General features: G+C 49.1%; 1 protein-coding gene across 1 annotated transcript in view; it reads right to left on the bottom strand.

Annotated features, from left to right (window-relative positions):
* TDRD15 (tudor domain containing 15) overlaps nucleotides 1-20874 on the bottom strand; it is a 219260-nt gene extending 198386 nt beyond the window's left edge. Inside the window, exon 1 of the mRNA XM_069236007.1 lies at nucleotides 20746-20874. The gene's annotated coding sequence lies outside the window, so the exon portion shown is untranslated. The remainder of the gene's footprint in view (nucleotides 1-20745) is intronic.
* Nucleotides 20875-21421: the final 547 nt, after the last annotated feature.

The following is a 21421-nucleotide window of genomic DNA, read 5'->3' as shown; positions in this document are numbered from 1 at the left end:
CGGAAATAAAGAATTCTGAACAAGATAGAGGCACCGCGAAAAGAACACCATCTTGGCCACTGCCACCCTCCCCATAACCGAAAGAGGCAGACTATTCCAAAACGAGACAGAGCGCTCCAGTCCGGTCACAACCCGCTCAACATTGTGCTTCTGATGCGCCTCCACTGTATGAGTGACCCAGCTGCCCAGGTATCTGAAACTTTCGATATCCCACCTGAGCCCCACCCCCAGCAAATCCTCCAACGGAGCACCACATTAGGACCCAAGGGAAAAAGGAGCGACTTCTTCCTGTTTACCCGAAACCCAGACAGAACACTGAATTCCCCCAGTAACCACAACAGAGGCACCGAAACTCCCGGCTCCCGTAGATATAACAACGCATCATCAGCATACAGGGAGACAATGTGAAAGACCAGTCCCACCTGCACGCCCCAAGGCGCCAGTTCCCCACAAAGCCAAGCCGCCAGTGGTTCCACCACCAATGCAAAAAAGAAGCGGCGAGAGAGGGCAGCCCTGCCTGGTACACCTCCCAATTATCCAGGAGTCTGAGAGCTCCCCGCCCACCTGGACACACATCGTAGCTGCAGCGTACAACAAACTAACCCAAGAGCAGAAATGAGGGCCAAATCCCATTCCCCGCAACACCGCCAGTAAGTAGCCCCACTCAACCGTGTCAAACACCTTCTCTAGGTCCAACGACACCAGCGCTAAATCTTCCCCAACCCCAATAGTTTCATGCATGACATGTTAAACAACGTAAATTATAAGTCGTGCTATGTCCAGGTATGAAACCACATTGATCTTCGTGCACCAAGCCCTGAATCACTCCAGGTAGCTGAGTAGCCAGTATTTTACATAGAATCTTTAAATCGCTATTCAGCATGGTAAGTGGACGATAAGAAGAAGGGTCACAAGGGTCCCCAACAGGCTTAAGCATTAGACAGATGACGCCTTGACACATGGTTTCCGGGAGTATATCCTGTACCCAAGCCTCCACAAACACCTCCAACAACCTCTCCCTCAGCTGAGAGGAAAAAGTTTGGTACAGCTCAATCAGGAATCCATCCCCACCCGGAGATTTCATCTTCGATAGTGCCTCCATTGCTGCCGTCACTTCCTCCACTGTTATCTCGGCATCTAGGCTCTCTGTGTGTTCCGATTCCAGCCGCGCCAAACACATCCAGCGCAGAAACCCTCCTAAATCAGAGTCCGAGACCGTTACGCCAGCGCAGGACACGCTCAGCAAGTGTTCCATAAAAACTGAAAAGATATCCCTCCGATTAGCTATCTGCCACCATCAACGTCCCTAATGAGCAAAATGGGAGGAGATTCAACATCCAGCTTGAGGATCCACGCTCGTAACTTACCAGACTTATCACACTCCCTATGAAGGCGCTGCCTATACGATCTGAGTGTAACCTTATCTAATGCCTCCATGCGAGGCCGTGCGCCGGGCTTAACTTAGAAGGCAATGTGTAAAGTATTTGTGCAATAAATCATACAATAACACCATATAGCAACACAAAATTACACCACACAGTGTTTAGAAAAATATCGAATATTTATCTGGATATTTGTAGATCTACAAATTCTTATTGCATCTTTTATTGTGTTGAAGTATCACTGAAAAGTGATATAAAGTGTCTTAAGTCTTTAAAAAGCAAACAGTCTCTTTAAAGCACAAAGTACCTGGTTTGGAGTGGAAAATCCCCACAGAGGAGGAAATGCGTGGAAAAATGGTGTGTGCGTCGGTTTCGCACCTTCACACGCGGACTTGCGTCGTTATTTTTCACTCGGGGAAGACGTGCGTTGTTTTCCGGCACGCGGGCCGACTCCTATGGTTCGCGGGATTACCAGATGTCCTAAGGTCTGTGTGTGGATTCCTCGGCTTGTTATCCGGCTGCGCGTCGTTCCGGGAGGCTGTGCGTGGAATTTTCTTTCTCACGGCAGGCGTTGCATCGATTTCATCTCTGGAAGCCGGGCGGCGTTGTCCATGCGAGGCCGTGCGTCAAAAATCCGGTCGGCCCGGGTCGCGTCAGGCAGCGTCGGCGTGCGGCCATTTTCTCAGCCAGGCAGTTCTTCTTGGCAGGATGCAGGTTCTGGTTCAGGTTTCTTCTCCAGCAAGTGTCTGAGGTGGTAGGGGAGAGGCCCTGTTTTATACCCAAATGTGCCTTTGAAGTGGGGGAGACTTCAAAGAGTGGTTTAGAAGTGCACCAGGTCCCCTTTCAGTTCAATCCTGTCTGCCAGGGTCCCAGTAGGGGGTGTGGCAGTCCTTTGTATCAGAGCAGGCCCTCCACCCTCCCAGCCCAGGAAGACCCATTCAAAATGCAGATGTATGCAAGTGAGGCTGAGTACCCTGTGTTTGGGGTGTGTCTGAGTGAATGCACAAGGAGCTGTCAACTAAACCTAGCCAGACATGGATTGTAAGGCACAGAAAGATTTAAGTGCAGAGAAATGCTCACTTTCTAAAAGGGGCATTTCTAAAATAGTCATATTAAATCCAACTTCACCAGTCAGCAGGATTTTGTATTACCATTCTGGCCATACTAAATATGACCTTCCTACTCCCTTCAAATCAGCAGCTGCCACTTCAACAATGTATGAGGGAAGCCCCAATGTTAGCCTATGAAGGGAGCAGGCCTCACCGTAGTGTAAAAACGAATTTAGGAGTTTTACACTACCAGGACATGTAAACTACACAGGTACATGTCCAGACTTTTACCCACACAGCACCCTGCTCTAGGGGTTACCTAGGGAACACATTAGAGGTGACTTATGTGTAGAAAAAGGGGAGCTTTAGGCTTGGCAAGTACTTTTAAATGCCAAGTCGAAGTGGCAGTGAAACTGCACACACAGGCCTTGCCATGGCAGGCGTGGGACAAGGTAAAGGGGCTACTTGAGTGGGTGGCACAACCAGTGCTGCAGGCCCACTAGTAGCATTTAATCTACAGGCCCTAGGCACATACAGTGCACATTACTAGGGACTTATAAGTATATTAAATAAATAGTCTAATTGGGTATGATCCCAAGTTACCATGTTTAAAGGGAGAAAGCATATGCACTTTAGCACTGGTTAGCAGTGGTAAAGTGCGCAGAGTCTAAAAGCCAGCAAAAACAGAGTCCAAAAAGTGGAGGGAGGCAGGCAAAAAGTTAGGGGTGACCACCCTAAGGCATGTCAGGTCTAACACAGGCTATATGAATCTTATGCCGCCTTAGAAAAAGAGTGTACCCTGTAACGCCCAGTATATAATTTCAACCTCCTGACATTCCATGTCACTTTGTTAATCTGTCTCCTCATGTAAGTGGTGCAAAAACTCCATCCCCTGCACTTTTCCTCCCTCCAGAGTAGAGAAAGCACTGCAAGTCCACACACCATGTCTCACACTCATCCATGCACTGCTGATACAACCCACAACCACATGCAAACATGCACAAACTAACAATCTCCAACCCCCAGAACCCACCCCGGATAAACAGTAAAACAGAAACCTGAAAACATACTGTAGATCCATATATATGTATGCTGCCAGGACAACAACCTAATCCCCAAAACCCACTCCCTACCACAACAGTGGAAAGGGCCACCCCCATCCTGTAAACAGACATCACTGTGCCCAGGAATCTTAACAGTTATAAGCAAGAAAAAGAACAGTCCCCCCCTCACCTCATTGATCAGTTCCATGCAATGCCCCGATATCCATGCACCTCACAGTGCCTGGAACCCCAGAACAAATAGGAGCGCACCCCTCAGACCCAAACCACCCAATGCTCCCATTTAGACAGCACCAACCAGGAGCGGACAGTATCAAGTGTCAACAGAAATCAATGCCATTTGTGCATCCGATGGCTCAGTGCTCTCATCAGCCATCTCAGGAACCACAACAGCCATGGTACCGGCCTGCTGAATTTCAACTCTGCCATTGGAGATGTCCGCTCTCTGGCAGAGATCTGTGTCTGGCTCTCCCTACGCTTCCTCCAGTCCATATCGTCCACACCAGAAGCCACGAACAGCCCCCTTGGTGGGCCTCACAGGGCGTCCCGTGCCAGCCTTGTCCCATATCTCCAACCATCTCCAGACCTCCTCAGGATGTTCAAAGAAGTAAGACCAGCCCCCAGAAAGCACCTTCAGACGCGCCAGGTATAGTAAAATATCTGATGTTTATGGTACGCAGTTAAGCCTTCACCACCAAAAATCCTTTGCTGGAGGTCTGGACTTTGTTTGTGTAGTCCGTGTAGATGGAGATCTAGCTATATTTGAATACAGCCCTGTCAGTCTCTCGGGCAGCCCGCAGGATATGGTCCCTATCTTTATAATTCAAGAGGAGCGCAATGATGGCCCTTGGAGGCGCCCCAGGTCTAGGAGGGGCGACCAAAGCCCTTTGCGCTCGCCCCACCACAATCGCCCTAGACAGACCCTCAGGTTTCAGCACATCCGTGATTCATCGCTCCACAAAGCCCTCTGCCCGTTCCAGAGACCCCAGGAGTCCTCCAGCCTCACCTCCAACATCCCGACCGTGGAAGTGACCTGTGCCATCAGCTGGGGTAGAGTGCTTACCTCTGTCTGTAAGTCCACAACAGACCCCTCCGCCACCTTGACCTTATCAGAAACCTTATGAAGGTCCGTCCGAAGAAGGTTCACCTCCACAGCCACAGCCTCGAGCTTCCCCTCGAGTACCACACGGGAGCCCTGTATTGCAGCCAGTAGTTCAGCACAAGAAGGCTCCTCCGCCGGGGCAGGCGTTTCCCTAACCCCATCAGGGCTCCCCCAACGAGTCTGGCGCTGGGGCACCTGGGCGGGCATAGTATGTGGCTCCAAAGTATTCCCTTGAAAGGTAGTGGACTGTGGATGCCTCCCCATCTCACCAGCCACTTAATAAAAGTAATTGCAGCTCCATTATACCTGATTCAGAGGATGGCAATAGTGTACGGTCGAGGGCCACACTCCCAAACTGGGCAGTCCAGGCGTCAAGTCCGTGAGGGTTCAGAGCAAATGACTATATAGCCACGGCACACAAGGCGTCCCAGGTCCAGAGGGTCCGAGGGACCCGCAGAGTCCCCACACAGCAGGCGGACACCTGACACTCAAAAGGGGTCAACAATCAGGGAAGAAAATGCGCACCTCCAGGCCAGCTCACCAGCAGTGCACCCCAGCCCTCCTCACCAGGGCCGCAGTTCTGTCCACCGGAGAGTGCCCATGCTGCGCCCAGGAACTGCCAGGCAAGCACCACCTCAGCGCCTCCAAATTGCACCCGTCTAGCGCCTATCTGGGCCCCACCAGGATCAAGTCCCAGAGCCGCAGAATCCTCCATGGCTCCGCGCACGCCAGCCCGCCACCCCACTCAAGCGGCAAAACAGCGTCCGCCCAAGAGGACGAAAAAAGATGCAGGCCCCCTATTCATCATCGGGGGGCTACCCACGGAACAGCCGTCGTCCCCAGAAATAAGGCAGAAAGTCTGCCAATGGAGGGGCACGGTTCAGGCCCTCCCGCGCCCCGTCCAGCCAAAATCCTCGCGGCCCAGTATGGGCCCACCACCAGGGGAGAATCTGTGGACGAGGAGCCCCGAAGCACCACCAGAAGGATCGCCTGGGACAGCAGGAGCTCACTCGGAGCGCGTCCCGTCGGCCATCTTGCCAGGCCGCGTCTCCCATGCTATTGATATTATTCGAGGTTTAACAGTCATTAAAACCTGATTGTCTTTAACACATGCTTTTCACCAAGTCAACTCAATCTGCTGCATCGAGCATAAACTTAGGCACAAGCACAAAAACGTAATTTAAGCAGTTTTATTGGAAACACAAATTCAGACCATTCAATCACTGACCTCAGAGGACCTACATGTGGATGGAGCCTAAGCCCCCACTCTCAGTAGGACTTTGAAAGTTATTTTTTGTTGATCGCATAAGCTCAAATGATAATTGCACTGTCAAGCCAGACTAAAAATCCATGTAGGTTTGTAGTGAATCCTAGTTTGCTTTAATAGGATAACAGGAGTTATCTTAGCCTTTGGCTTGCAGACTCGTGCCCCCGTCACCTAGTGACTTTTAACCTACTTAGCTTGCTCTGTCTTAGAACATTTATTTAATTAATTCTTCTAAGATGGCTGCCTTGTTTATAGTTAGGCCCTTTTGTTTAGAGTTATGTTATCAGTGTCACTGCGCTAAGGCTTCAACTCCTGAGACAAAGACAAACAAACTGTAGGTGCTCACATTAGAAATTACCGTCCCAAGCATGCAGTGTTATCTATTGTTTTGGAACAACCTACGTCAGGGGTCCAAGTAGATCTGTATAAATACATCACACTTCAGTCCGAGAATCAGAGGGATTCCGACCAAATACCATTGCTGTTATCGATGCTGCACTTCGCCTTGACGCTGTCCCGGACTTCATGTTCTTCCGAAGTCTGAGCTCGAGACCTCATTTCAAGGTAACAAGGGTTGGGGGTTCCTTCCAGGGACATGGCATTGGCAGATTAGGTTTAACATACCCAGCTCTCCTCTAGGTAGAAGGTTAGGCCTATTACGATAAGGGTACTAGGACATATTATACACTTTGGGGGTTATTACAACATGGGCGGTAAATGCCGCATACCACCGTGCAGAAGACTGCCAACACACCGCCGCGGAATTCCGCCACAGCTATTACGACCCACAGCTCGGAATCCGCCAAAATTTAGACACCCACACAAGTCCGCCACACCAAAGGTCAGTGAAACTGGCGATAACAAAACCTCCACCGTCACGCCAACAGGAATACGCCCACACTATCACGACCCACGAATCCACGCAGCAATCTTTCGCCGCGCTCAAAATACACACACGTTTACAAAACACATCCACATTGGACAAATCGAAATACACACACCTGATACACATACACACACCACTCCCACACACTCAATACAATATAAAAAATAAAAAAAACACAAACACTCACATCACCCACAACCCCTACGACCACAATTGTGACTGAAGGCCAGGGAGAGACACCACCAGAAACCTCCACAGGCACTCAACACCATCACTTAAACAACATCCACACACCTCACACAACACACCCCTAAATATCACCCCACACACCAACCCACACATCACCCACACCACCCCATGGCACCGCAAAGACACCCCAGGTTTTCTGAGGAGGAGCTTAGGGTCATGGTGGAGGAAATCATCCGGGTAGAACCACAGCTATTCGGATCACAGGTACAGCACACCACCATAGCTAGGAAGATGGGGCTATGGCGCAGAATTGTGGACAGGGTCAATGCACTGGGACAGCATCCAAGAACATGGATGACATCAGGAAGAGGTGGAACGACCTACGGGAGAAGGTGTGTTCCGTGGTCTCCAAACACCAGATTGCAGTTCAGAGGACTGGCGGCGGACCTCCACCTCCTCCCCCAGAACTAACAACATGGAGGGAGCAGGTCTTGGCTATACTGCATCCTGAGGGCCTCGCAGGAGTAGCTGGAGAAATGGACTCTGGTAAGGCAAATCTTTAACTACTTCATCCCCCACCCTACCTGCATGCTATCACATAACCCCACCCTCGCCCTCACCCCCATCACTCCAACTCCTCACAGATGTCCCATTTTCACAAACCACACATCCCAAACCCAAGCCCTGCATGCAACACCAAAGCAAGGACAACCATCACCAATGCATGGCCACTGCACATACCCACACACCCCCCTAAACCATTATCACACAAGGTCCCACACAAGAATGCAAGCACTGGGGTACAGGGTCACCCACCCATTGCACACCATGTCACATACAGATGCAATAATCATGCCTTTACACCCCTGCAGGACCCCTACCCAACGTCACCGGACAGGAGGGTCCAGACATGTCCACTCCACCCACAGAAGAGGCCCACAGTGATGACAGCAGCTCTGTCCAACTGGATCTATATGACCAGCCAGGCCCATCTGGGACCTCTGGACAGTCTGTTCCCCTCACGCAGTCACAGGCCACTACAGAGCTTCCCCCCCTCTGGAAACACCAGCACAGCACCCACCCAGCGGGCCCATACCTCTGGCCCCAGGACACGTCAAGCAGCAGTGTGTCCACCACTACAGGGACCCCAGGCTATCCCCCAACTCCAACAACACAAGGGACCTGGGGGCAGTGGTAGTGTGCACACGGTTCAGGAGACAGAGGCCCAGGAACACAGGGGAACTGGGAGGGCTGCTGTGCGACAGGGAGAGGACAGGCCCAGGGAATCCACTCTCCACGAGGCCCTCTCCAACATCATGGGAGCCTACCACCATTCCCAGGAGATGGTGGCAACGGTATTGGCCAAGCTTCAGGAGACCCAGCGTCTGCAGGAGGAACAGTATTTGGGGTTCAGGGAGGAACTCAAATCCATCAACACCACCCTGGGAACCATTGTAGTGGTGCTGAAGGAACTCAACAACACCAGGAGGGACATTGTGGCACAACAAGGGGCCCCTGACACTAGCCTGGACGATGAACTGCCCACCACCTCTGCCGGCGCTAGTGGACAGGAGGCACCGCCACAGGACCACGACACCAGCACCACACCCCCTGCAGATGGAGAACCACCCGCAAGCGGTCCCTGAGATCCAGGACAAAGACAGAGAACAATGCCAAGACCCCCGCCAAGAAATGACACCGCCCTGATTGTCATCATTCTGTCCCACTTTGTCACCCTGTCCATCCTTAAACTGCCCTAGCTCCACTTTCTATGCCCCTTTGGACAATGCACCTGTGAGACTAATAGACTGTACTCTGCCATGAACATTCCTCCACCATCACCCCTGACCAATTTTACAACCCCCTCCACTATTTTGCACTTAAATAAACACCCTTAAATCACAAAACAATCTGGAGTTAGTCTGTGTTTTCGAAAATGTGTATTTGCAATAACTGTGGAAAAATGCTATATCCAATGTATTGTCAACATACCTATGTCACACAGCTCTAGTCCATGCGGAAACAAAGCAGATGTCACACAATGGGATCCACGTCTGTGAAATGGAATGGGAAAGTGACAAATCAGGGTCCATACACTGGGTGAAAGTGACAGACAGATGAGAGGTAGAAGAATTATATCAGATGTAGCAGGCAGTGTTGTCTTCTTACCTGTGTCTCACTGGAAGTATTGAGTAATCACCGTGTTCCTGTTGTCTATGTCCTCTTCTTCTGCTTCCTCGTCTTCACTGTCCACAGGCTCCACAGCTGCCACAACACCTCCATCTGGACCATCCTCCTGCAGAAAAGGCACCTGTCGTCGCAAAGCTAAGTTGTGAAGCATACAGTAGGCCACGATGATATGGCACACCTTCTTTGGCAAGTAGAATAGGGAACCACCTGTCACATGGAGGCACCTGAACCTGGCCTTCAGGAGGCCGAAGGTGCGTTCTATAATCCTGCTAGTTCGCCCATGTGCCTCATTGTAGCGTTCCTCTGCCCTTGCCCTGGGATTCCTCACTGGGGTCAGTAGCCATGGCAGGTTGGGGTAACCAGAGTCACCTGCAAATGGCCAGGGACAACTGTTAAACACACACTAACTCTTAGGGACATCCCCAGACCCAGACACCTAGTCACACTGTATTGGGTCCACGTCCTCACCTAATAGCCACACACGGTGCCTCTGGAGTTGCCCCATCACATAAGGGATGCTGCTATTCCTCAAAATGTAAGCGTCATGCACTGAGCCAGGGAACTTGGCATTCACATGGGAAATGTACTGGTCGGCCAAACACCATCTGCCCATTCATTGAATGGTAACTCTTCTGGTTTCTGTACACCTGTTCACTCCTGCGGGGGGGTTGAACCAGGCACACATGTGTCCCATCAATGGCACCTATGATGTTGGGGATATGTCCCAGGGCATAGAAGTCACCTTTCACTGTAGGCAAATCCTCCACCTGAGGGAACACGATGTAACTGTGCATGTGTTTCAGGAGGCAGACAAAACTCTGGACAACTGACGTAAGGTCTGGCTCCAACTGGGCACACAGTTCTAGGATTGTGGTACGATCAAATCTGTATGTGACAATTACATGTCGCTCCTCCATTGTCGACAGGTACACCAGCTGTCTGTACACCGGAGGATGCCGCCATCTCCTCACCTGCCCCAGCGGACGTGCTCTATGGAGGAAAACAGTGAGCAGAGAGTCAACCAACACTGAGGTACGTAAACACAACTTAATCGGAAAATGTTTTAAAATCGACATATGCCTGTATTAGGGTTTATTATGCAAGGCCTAGATGTGTGACGCAGTCAAAATTAATGCCATGTGGCCCCATGAAATTGCACCTGCCTGACCTGTAAGGTGGGACAAGGGGATATGAGGTAACTGCGCTGGCATTGTACACAGTTGCAGTAGGCGGGCGAAGACTGCAGCGCAATCCTGCATTGGTTAACATTGGACCCTATGGGTCCCAGGAGCCAATGACGATGTAAGCCGGCGGGGATGGTACGCACCACCGCAGACGTCACCGCCATTTTCTCTCTGTTCACTCACATGATACCTGATCTTTCACAGGAGAGGACCTATACTGCAAGTGCTGCTGTGACCTCAGTCTGGAAGAGACAATGGCTCATGTGTCTGGGGAAAGGGCCCCTGCCTTCACATAGGAGGACTTGGCCAAACTAGTGGATGGGGTCCTCCCCAGTACACGCTACTCTACGGTCCTCCAGACAAACAGGTAAGTACACTGTGAGCATGCCGAATGGGCAATGCCTGCGTGGAGTGGTGTGGATGAAAGATAGGGGTGGGGGGAGAATGAGGCGTGCATGAAACGACGGTGAGTGCATGTGCGTCATGGCAAGGGTAGGGATGCGGGCCAATGACTGAATTGTGGACGGTTATATCTTCTTCTTTTCCCCTGTACTATTCCTTTAGGTCAGCGCCCACCAGAAGAAGGGTATTTGGCGTGCCGTCGCCAAGGAAGTCCGGACCCTGGGGGTCCACCACAGACAGAGCACCCACTGCCGTAAAAGATGGGAGGACATTCGCCGCTGGAGCAAGAAGACGCCGGAGGCCCTGCTGGGGATGGCCTCCCAAAGTGGGAGGGGTGCCCATCGCTCCATGACCCCCCTGATGTTCCGGATCCTGGCGGTGGCGTATCCGGAGTTGAATGGACGCTTGAGGGCATCACAGCAGCCACAAGGGGGTGAGTACAATCTCATTCAGCTGATTCAGCACGCTTTGTAGGTGTCTGGGTGGGGGAGGTGGGATGTGGGTCTCCTAGGCCAGGGCGAGTTTAGTAGGCAAGGTCCCTTCTTAAGGCAGGCCATGTGGCACCACACCCCACCTATGTTTAGAGCCAACTACACCTAGTCAGGCTCCTGTGACTTCCTTGTGTGCAGCAATCTGGCATAGGCCTTGTACCCCATGCCCCTGTGATCAATTAGGGAACTCAAAGTGCACGGCGTAGTGCAGGGGGCTTCTGTGTCTGTAGTGTCCGCCAACGGTAGCGGAATTGCATGCACTCAACATGTCTTTCTTCTGTCTTCCCCCCCCCTTTTTGTGGTCTCCCTGTTCTTGTGTGCATTAGCATCATCAGGCGGAGGGCCAGTGGCACCGGAGCAGGAGGGAGCTGCATCCCACGTGGCCCTGGAGGGCGACACAACAGAGTCAGAAGCCACCAGTGGGACGGAGAGCGAGGGGAGCTCCACGTTGGGGACAGGAGCTGAAACCAGCGACACAGACTCCTCCTCTGATGGAAGCTCCCTTGCGGTGGCGGGCCCTTCTGTGCCCCCCGCATCTACAGGTACAGCCACCTCCCCCCCCCTACCAGCACCGCCCTCCCAGCAGCCCCTCAGTGTGTGTCCCATGCCCGTTCACCCAGGAGGGTGGGCATCTCCTCCACCCCAGGCACCTCAGCCCCTGCCCCAGTCAGCCCTGCTGCCCTCAGTGAGGAGGCCACTGACCTCCTCAGGTCCCTCACTGTTGGGCAGTCTACCATTTTGAATGCCATCCAGGGTGTTGAGAGGCATTTGCAGGAAACAAATGCATACCTGGAGGGCATTCATTCTGGTCAGGCGGCCCTTCAGCAAGCTTTTCAGACTCTGGCCTCAGCACTGATGGCAGCCATTGTCCCCGTGTCCAGCCTCCCCCCTCCAACTTCCTCCACCCAGACCCAAACACCTGTACCTCAGCCTGTCCCAAGCACACCCTCAGACCAACATGCACACACCTCAACACACAAGGGAAGCTCAAGCAAACATAAGCACCACACATCCCACAGGCACTCACGCAAGCATCATACCCATGCAGACATACCAACATTCACTGCCTCCACTGTGTCCCCCTCCTCCTCGTCTCCCTCCTCCCTCCCAGTCTCGTCTCCACTCACACCTGCATGCACTACATCTTCAGCCACTACCTCCATCACCAGCACACCCACCACCACACCCCGCTCACTTGCACTCACCACCCCCACTAACATTCACACATCCAGTGTCCTCTCCCATTGTGTCTGTGAGCCCACCTCCCAAGGTACACACACGCAGCCACACACCCACCCAACAGACATCCACCTCACGACAGCCTCCAGTCCATGCACCTTCACCCAAAGTCAGCAAACATACACCTCCTACAACCACTACCTCTTCCTCCACTCCCAAACCCCCTTCATCTACCCGTCCCAGTGTGTCCAAAAACTTTTCCTGTCCTACCTTGACCTCTTCCCCTCACCTCCCCAACCCCTTCAGTCCCCTAGGGCCCACCTTTCCAGGTCCCAACCCAGCACCTCAGCCACAACATCTTCAGGAACAGTGGTGCGAGTAGTAACCAGCTTCTGGAGTGCGTCAAGCAGCAGGGCAGCCAGTGTGGCAAGGAGCCAGACCACGGACAGTCCCCCACCTCAAAAGCACAAAAAGTTGGCCACTGCCCGGCGGGAGAGAGGCAAAACATCTACCACCAAAGCCTCTCTCAGGAGTACAGTTGGGAGTGGGAAGACAGCTGCGCCACCATCCAAGGTGGGGAAGGGACACAGAAAAACAGGCAATTTGCCAAAAACCTGCACGGCAGACAAGAGCACCACCAGCGCCGCTGCCAAGGACACCGCCGACACCAGCACCGCTGAACAGGACACCGACGACACCAGCACCGCTGAACAGGACACCGACGACACCAGCACCGAAGGCCAATGAGCACCAAAAGCTCCGACGCTACTAAGGCCGCCACGGGCAGGATGAAGCACTCTGGGCACCAAGCCCCCTCCAGAACCATTGGAGAAAGGCATCCACTACCTCAGTCCTTGGCAGGATGAAGCACTCTGGGCACCAAGCCCCCTCCAGAACCAGCGGAGACTGTTATCCACTTGAGAGACTGTGGCTTTGCACTCCCCAGGATAGAGCAGTGGGCAAACCACCCACTGTAAAGACTTGAGACTGTGGCTTTACACCCCCCAGGATAGAGCAGTGGGCAAACCACCCACTGTAAAGATTTGTGAGACTGTGGCTTTGCCCTCCCCAGGATAGAGCAGTGGGCAAACCACCCACTGGAAAGACTTGTGGAATGTGGCTTTGCCCTCCCCAGGATAGAGCAGTGGGCATGGAGCCCCCCTGTGGATCTGGTGTCGTGCACTCATCCGGCTGAGGTGCCCCCCCCTTCCCTTCCTCCTGAGGTGCCTGTTGTATTTCTATCTGATGCACCAGCAGTGTTCTCTCCGTTTTGATCGGTGTCTTGTGTGGGCCTCGCCCATGCATTTTGGGCCCAGTGGTCCACAGACTTTAATGGGGGAATACCTTGGACTTGTATTCTTGGTGTATATATTTGTTTATAGTGTGTATATATATTTTTGATTACTGTATTTTAATAGGTTACAAACGTTCAACTCATTTCCTTTTGTCCTTACATTCTTTGGGGGTTGTAAATGTAATGTATCAACATGTACTTGTGTGTGTATTGTAGTGGGTGGGGGTGTTGCGTGTGTGTGTCACTCTTTTTTCCCTCCCCCCTCCCCTGTGTCGTAGGTGCAGTACTCACCGTGGTCTTCACCGCCATCTTTGATGTTCCTGGTAGAGGAGCAGGAAGACAAAGGCTGGCAGTATCTGGAGCTCGGGTTCCATGGCGTCCTGGTTCCTCGTGGGGCGTGTAGAGGTGAGCGTTTTCCCTTCCAAGTCCTGTTTCTGCCGTGCTTTTGTTCACGGTGAATCCGCCCCGGAAAAGGTGGCGGATTGGACTGTTGTAATAGAGTGGGCGGAACCTTGTCTCCCGCCTGTCTGTTGGCGGTTACCGCTGCGGTGTTTATTTGGACCACTGTGGCGGTCGGAGTGTTAAAGTGGCTGCCTATGTTGGCGGTTTCCGCCAAGGTCGTGAATCCATTTTTTTTTTTTCAGCCGGCATGTTGCCAGTTTTACTGCCGCTTTAACACCGACGGCCAGGGTTGTAATGACCACCTTTAGGTCTTTCCATGCTAACGCAAGATGGTGGGGATCTTCATAATCATGACTCTTGTCTTTACAATTTTATTTCTTACACTGTTCATTACCCTAATCGTTGCAGCCCATGCAATTTACTGCATTGTATTAAATAAAAACTATTTAAACATTACTGCATCTTCGTTTTTGCCTGGGTTTGGTTGAGACATGATATATCTGTGAGAAAGGGGTAATCTCAGTTTAACCACGACACTCCCTGAGATGTCATACTTCTGAGTCCATGCATAAAGGCTGCCACAAATCACCTTTAACTGTTCGGGTTGTTGGTGAGGTACTGCTAGTGAGCCGGAGGGGTTGGGATTACAGTTGCGACTTGTGGTAGGATATGCATAGTCGCCTACAAACATAAGTACTGTCATCCTTGAACCAGCAGTTTTGCCCAGAGCAAGAGTCCAAACTACGACAGGTTAATGACTGCCCTCCAACAATCTGTGCTGCTGCCAGAGAAAAACACCATAAATTATCTTGCAATCTAAAACACCTTAATGGTATTACAAGGTCATGTGTGTGCCCCAGAAATACCAGGCTCAGCGAGCTGGATAAATAAAATGACCACAGCTCCCTGGAGGGCAAGCACTTTATTGTGGAACCATAAAACTTCCACCCCATCAAAACAAGTACCTCTGACTTCCAACATGTAGGCGGGCCAAAACCACATTTCCTGGCAATTCTCACATTGTCTGGCAACGTCTGTGCTGTCAAGCCAGACCATACAGAAGGGCAATGCATGAACAGACGTGGCAGGGGGCATAGGGAACATAATATGTTTAAAGAGGGTAAGAGCTGAAATTTGGCAACTAACTGAAACTCATACATTTCCCAAGTGGGAAAGCTGAGACACTACCATACAACCTGCTATTCTTACCAGATAAACAATCAAAATTGCGCCATGTAATCTAGGCCTCACAAATAATTTTCTGAACCTAGCTCCTATGAAAGTGAAAAGGCATATGTAAGCAGAATCTCTCAAAAGCTGAAAGAAACAGTGAGAAAAACATTGGAAAATTTTACAGACTAGAATTAAGCAACTGCAAAGCACATCCAGAAAACCACAATTGAAAAAAGTCGTATAGTTACAGAAGTTCACATTCTGTTTATCAGAAGGCCGAGACGAGGACCCATGTGTTAAATGGGGCAGCTGAAAACATTTAGGAAAGTTGTTCCAGACTGTTTTTGGAGACTGTGAGCAGTGCAGTTTTGGACAAGCTTCCTAATCAGGTAAAAACCATATTTCCAGGGAAGAAGGCTATCACAAGATAGATGGAATTCCCATTCAAGACCAGGGATAACAGTAGCTTCCAAGTACTCAAGCTTGAGTCCCAAATTGGGAATCTGAAATACTTACTAGGTGAATAATGAATTATGATGGCACAATAGCGAGTTATCCTGAAAAAAGGATTCTGGGGCACAAGAATCATATGTTTGGACAGTATACAGGGATGTGGAATTCCTATCGCCCGACGCCCGGGACATCTTGTTTGGGGTCAAGGGCAACATGTTTTTATATTTACTTTGTCCTTGGGACAAGTAGGCCCAACCCCCTGCAGCACAAACCCTTTGGCTACCTGTTTACAGAGAGTGGAACTCTCTGCAGTTGAGGTAATGTGTTTCCAAAAGAAAATGCTGTTCGAACTTGTATTTATGGTTCATTATTTGAAATCCTTCATTATTAGGGTGAGTGCTATAAATAAATGCTTTAAGGTCACACTTCACTACTGACGTTGGTTCCAGTACAAAAAAAAAAAAAACGTGTATACACATGTTTGAAAAGTTTAGGCTATGAGGCTAAGTATAATGCTCCCAGAATGCTCTCTGATTAGATGCAAATGAAGTGTCATTTAGTAAAATGTGTTGGTGCATGCTAGTATTTCCCAAAAATATTTCTAATGGAAAATCAGTGTAACCATTTTCAACACGATTATGGGAAGCATGAAAATAAACAAACACTGACAAAGCCAACTGATCTGACATATTTTTATAAGTCTTTTAGTTTCAACAATGCGTGTCTTGTTTTGACATGGCTTTTGTAACACTTTATTGTTGTGGGAGCTATCAGGCCCTCAAGACTGTAACAAACACTGGCCAAAAAAAAAAAAAAACGTTTTTGAAATCTAAAAGCACACGTTGCCACCAGTGGCATAACAAAGGCCCCGCAGCCGCCCTCTGGGGGCCCCTTCAGCACAGCACCTGCCTGAGTGAGTCTGGAGAGGGGGCTCCTCCATGTTCTTTGCAAAGGGGCACCCTCCAGTTTCGTTACATCACTGATTGCCACTGTAGTTCCTGACACTGAACAAAACTACTTTGTGTGCCAATATGCTCCTTGTGGAAGAGCAGAATGCGATCGCTCACAGTAAAGCCAGCCGAAAGAGAGAGAAACAGAAGTTTCATAAAAACAAAATGTTTTGTTAACACCAGACCTAATTAGGGACCAAGACCCACATGTAGGTAGCTTTTTGCATGTCGCAAACAGCGACTTTCGCTGTTTGCGACGTTCAAAAAGCACATTGCGATGCACAAACCCAGTTTTGCGATTCGGTAACCTTGTTACCGAAACGCAAAACGGGTTTGCGACTCGCAATTAGGAAGGGGTGTTCCCTTCCTAATTGCGACTCGCAGTGCAATGTAGGATTGTTTTGTGAACGCGGGCGCAAACCAATCGCAGTTTGCACCCATTTCAAATGGGTGCTAACACTTTCGCTAAAGGGAAGGGGTACCCATGGGACCCCTTCCCCATTGTGAATTTCACTGTAAACATTTTTTCAGAGCAGGCAGTGGTCCTGCGGAACACTGCCTGCTCTGAAAAAATGAAACGAAAACGATAAATTTTTCGTTTATGTAATGTACCTCGTTTTCCTTTAAGGAAAACGGACTGCATTACAAAAAAAAAAAAACTGCTTTATTAAAAAGCAGTCAAAGACATGGTGGTCTGCTGTCTCCAGCAGGCCACCATCCCTGTGAGGGCCGCCATTCGCAAGGGGGTCGCAAATTGCGACCCACCTCATGATTATTCATGAGGTGGGCATTTGCGAAGCCCTTGCGAATCACAAATGGTGTCAGGGGCACCATCCTACATTCGAATTTGCGACTCTCAAATTGCGAGTCTCTCTGACTCGCAATTTGCGGGTCGCAAATCTGAACCTACTGACATGTGGCCCCAAATTCTTAAAGAAAGTCACAAAAGTGCACCCATGGTATATGTCGTACCCCTATAAAATATTTGTGAACTGTATTTTAGCATGGGTAAATACGATGTGTAGATTTGCTCATGTGAAAATCTATTGAGCATTTGCAAGTTCATTTTCCCTCCAGCCACTTTCTTCCCAACCCTGGAAGAAGTTCTAATTCTGCCATTGTCAGGAGTAAATGTCCAACCTTTCTTATTATGGGAAAATATTAGAGAGAAGCTGGTGAAAATCTTTAAAACATGCAGGTTAGTAGGTTTGCAGACTCAAAGGCATTCCAGCCCTGGAACTATTGCTTACTGCTTCCTCCAGCCCCAGTATGCAGATCTGAAGAAAGGTGGAAAAATAAGGAAATTGCTACAGTAGGGATTGAAACTGCAAGTATTCAAGCCCTACTAAGGTAGTAGCCCTGGCATAATCAGAGAGGCTATTATCAGAGCTCTTACATAATTAGATTGCTGCCATAATTTGTCGCCACACTACATGGCACCAAAGGGACAAGTAGATCTTTTTACAGGACAAGTAGATTTGAGAAGCAACCTGTCCCCTGGACAAGTAGATATTTTAATAAATTCCACACCCCTGAGCATAAGAGAAAAATATTAAATTGTATTTACAGACCAAGTGAAAGCACAACTCTACAACGCAGTGTTGTTGTGCGGCCTTCCTGGTGTCTACTCTGGTTCTCCATCTTACCTTAGTTTTACAGTGTTTGTTTTAGGCTGACATCGCTTTTCAGCAATGACAATTGACACTTGATGCTTGCCTGATATTATTTTGAGAATACATTGTACATGCTGCTTGTTTTTAGTTAGCCTTTACAGGCATATAATCTGAACACTCTGTTCAAGGATAGGAACACAGAACAAGATATTAGTGATCGCTTCGCCTGTTTGGATAAACGCTCCTAACATCTAGGCATATCATTGCACCAGAGCTATGCCTCTAACAGAGTGTGGTTTTGATTATATAAATGGTGCACTGCCCTACAGGGGGGTCAAACGAGCACTACCGTCACTACCATCCTGAGACAAATCCAGTGTTCAAAATGCAGCTCTACTGACACTGATCTTCCATCATGCAGAGAAGGATTTCCAAATTTAATCTAGACCAGCTCCCTGTCTCACGTCTCCAGGTACGGGAATCTCAGGCTACTCTCCTGGATAAGGCTGATGGTACACATCCCATGCTCTCAGAGTGCAGGTAGTGATAAGAAGGAAGATATAGACCCAAGATTAACATGATTGGATTGCTTATTCTTTTCACCATGTTAGTAATGCTGGTTGCAATGCTTGTTTCATCTGCATAATAATCACAGTTCATTCTGTCTATGCAAGAATATGACTGCTTCAATAAATGTCTTAAAACCTTTATTTGTATCTTTCTTGTGTTTACCCTTGGCATACATTGGTAAAACAATGAAAAATTAAGATGTGTTTCCAAGACTTCCTTAGGAGTTGGGGGTCATGTTAAGGGTTGTTGAGAAGGCTCAGTGGGGGGGTGGGGGGGGTCAGGTGAGGCACTGTGAGCTAGCTTGGAACTGAGTGGATAGTTCCTGGTGGCGTAGATGGACTCAGCCCTCTTGTCCTGAAGTTCTGTCACCCAAATATGCAGTCCTACCTTTTTAGTGGGAGCAGTATAACAGTGTGTCCATTTTCTGTTACCTAAACACTAGGATTTACACATGATCAGGCTTTGTTTGCCTTAAAATTGGATAAGAGAAAATACCCACATACTATTAACTAAACAATGTTCAAGAGAATTTGTGTTCATATGTGACTGCACCTAATCAAAGTGTAGGGATGTCATGGTAGCTTTCAAGGTTTGATCTTGCAGTCTACACATACCTGTAAACATTTATGTTGCCTTAGTCCACATGGGAAATCAAACAGGCCTCACAAAACTGGCCTCACTTCCCCCTCTATTAAGGTATGTATTAAGCTGGCCCTGCTGTTAGATGTCGAATTTTGATTAAGGACTATATATTTGTAGCTGATATTAAGTCATCAATAAAGTCGAACAACATGTGAATGTTAGCTCACTACTGCTACGCGTTATACAAACGATTAAAAAAAATAATCTATTTTTACTAGTACCTATGTCGGCCGTCCGGTTAAATACTTTAAACTTATTCTGCGACTACCTCATATGGGTCTGTAAAACTGACCCTTTGGTCTGAATGGCTGGCCGAAATTCTGCCCCTTGTGTTGAATTTATTTTTGCAGTCACAACCTGGAATTTGCTTTTGATCCTGGTGTCTCCCAAGTCTTGAGAGAAACAAAACATTCCTCCCGAGTTAGTAATATGCCAATGTTGTAGAATTAATTGTATAGACACAGCTAAAATGATGAAGCACGTAATCTCTGGATTTATTGGGAATAAGGTAAACGCTGCAGCTGCGTCTCCTTTGTTGTATACCTAGTTGAATCTCCACTATCCCAGTACATAGAGATATGCTGAGAATCTGGAAGAAATGAACACAGTGTGGTGGGCACGAGCAAATGTGGGGCTTGTCCTCTCTCCTAGCCGAAACACAATAACCAGTGCTTTAAATGGGCCGGTACTCACCGGTACTGAGTACCGGTACTTTTTTATTTTGAGAGGGAGAGTACCGGCACATCTCAGGAAAAACGTAATACTTTTAATTGGATAGTACCGGCACTTCTCAGAAACAAGCAGGTACTCTATTAGAGTACCTGCACTTCTATTTTTCCATTTAAAGCACTGACAATAACTGTGGCTAGTGCCATGTTATACATTTACTTAACCCTACGACAATTACCTGGGCACGACTGAGAGCCCAATCGAAACGCTGTAGTGTGCCCTAACACAGCAATGGCTTTGGGGACCAGGGAATTCAAGGTAGTAGTTCCGACAGCAACTAAGATGGCTGTCCCAATCACCAGGTGAGACAAGCCACATACAAAACACAACTATTACGGGAGACTGGAGCAAGTCCTCAACATTTGTTCATTCCGTCGTACCGTACACAAGAAGTGTTAAAATCGTTGAAACTCTCCACCAAATGAGAAAATATACGCCCATTGGCAAACGCCAAGAAAACAGCATAATGAAACAAAACAGATAGAGGGTGAGCGGAAGACAAAAACTGCATTAAGGTGACCATTTTCCGCTACTTACGCAGGTCGTCCACGAATTCAGCCTAAAATCTACTATGGGTCCTTTAACGGATATCATTTGTCCGTAGTATCGGCACTTCTTGGTCGCATGACAAGGAATACGACGCCTAAACATATCTTGTGAGTTATCTGAGAGTAGGGGGGGGGCGTGCAGTTCGTGTGTCAGGCAACCTAGCTTTAAAGCACGTCATCCAGCTGAACCAATCCATGTACGCAGTAGATAATTTGAACGTGTTGATTGGTTAAGAAGACCGCAGGGGTGGGAGGTCGAGTCATCCTCGCACAGTCAAAGGGCGGGGCCCACTATGGGGCGGGCTGAGCTGGAACGCAAGTCGTTTAAGATACGTTAGGGGTAGATTTCATGGTGAGTGTCTATTATCCGGCGGTCACACCCGCTTAGGCAGCTGCCCTCTGCTGTTTTGCTTTTTACTGCAGGAGGCTGAGGTCAAGGGAGGGGAGTGGAGAGGGAGTAATCCTTGGTGGTGATTGCGAGCCATAGCTGGACATTGTTGAGTGAACTAGTGTGGTGTAGTCTATTTCATAATCTTGAAATGACTGTTTTCTTTTTAAAGTACAGAGCCAAAGAAGATCAGTCTACACATCTCCAGTCTAATCAAACTGCCCACTTAGAATCCCATTACATCATAGACAGATTTTTTTTTTCTTCAAAAGGTAAT

This window comes from Pleurodeles waltl, chromosome 5 (genome assembly GCF_031143425.1).
Source record: "Pleurodeles waltl isolate 20211129_DDA chromosome 5, aPleWal1.hap1.20221129, whole genome shotgun sequence".
Classification (NCBI taxonomy): Eukaryota; Metazoa; Chordata; class Amphibia; order Caudata; family Salamandridae; genus Pleurodeles; species Pleurodeles waltl.
This window is presented reverse-complemented; position numbering and strand designations above follow the sequence as displayed.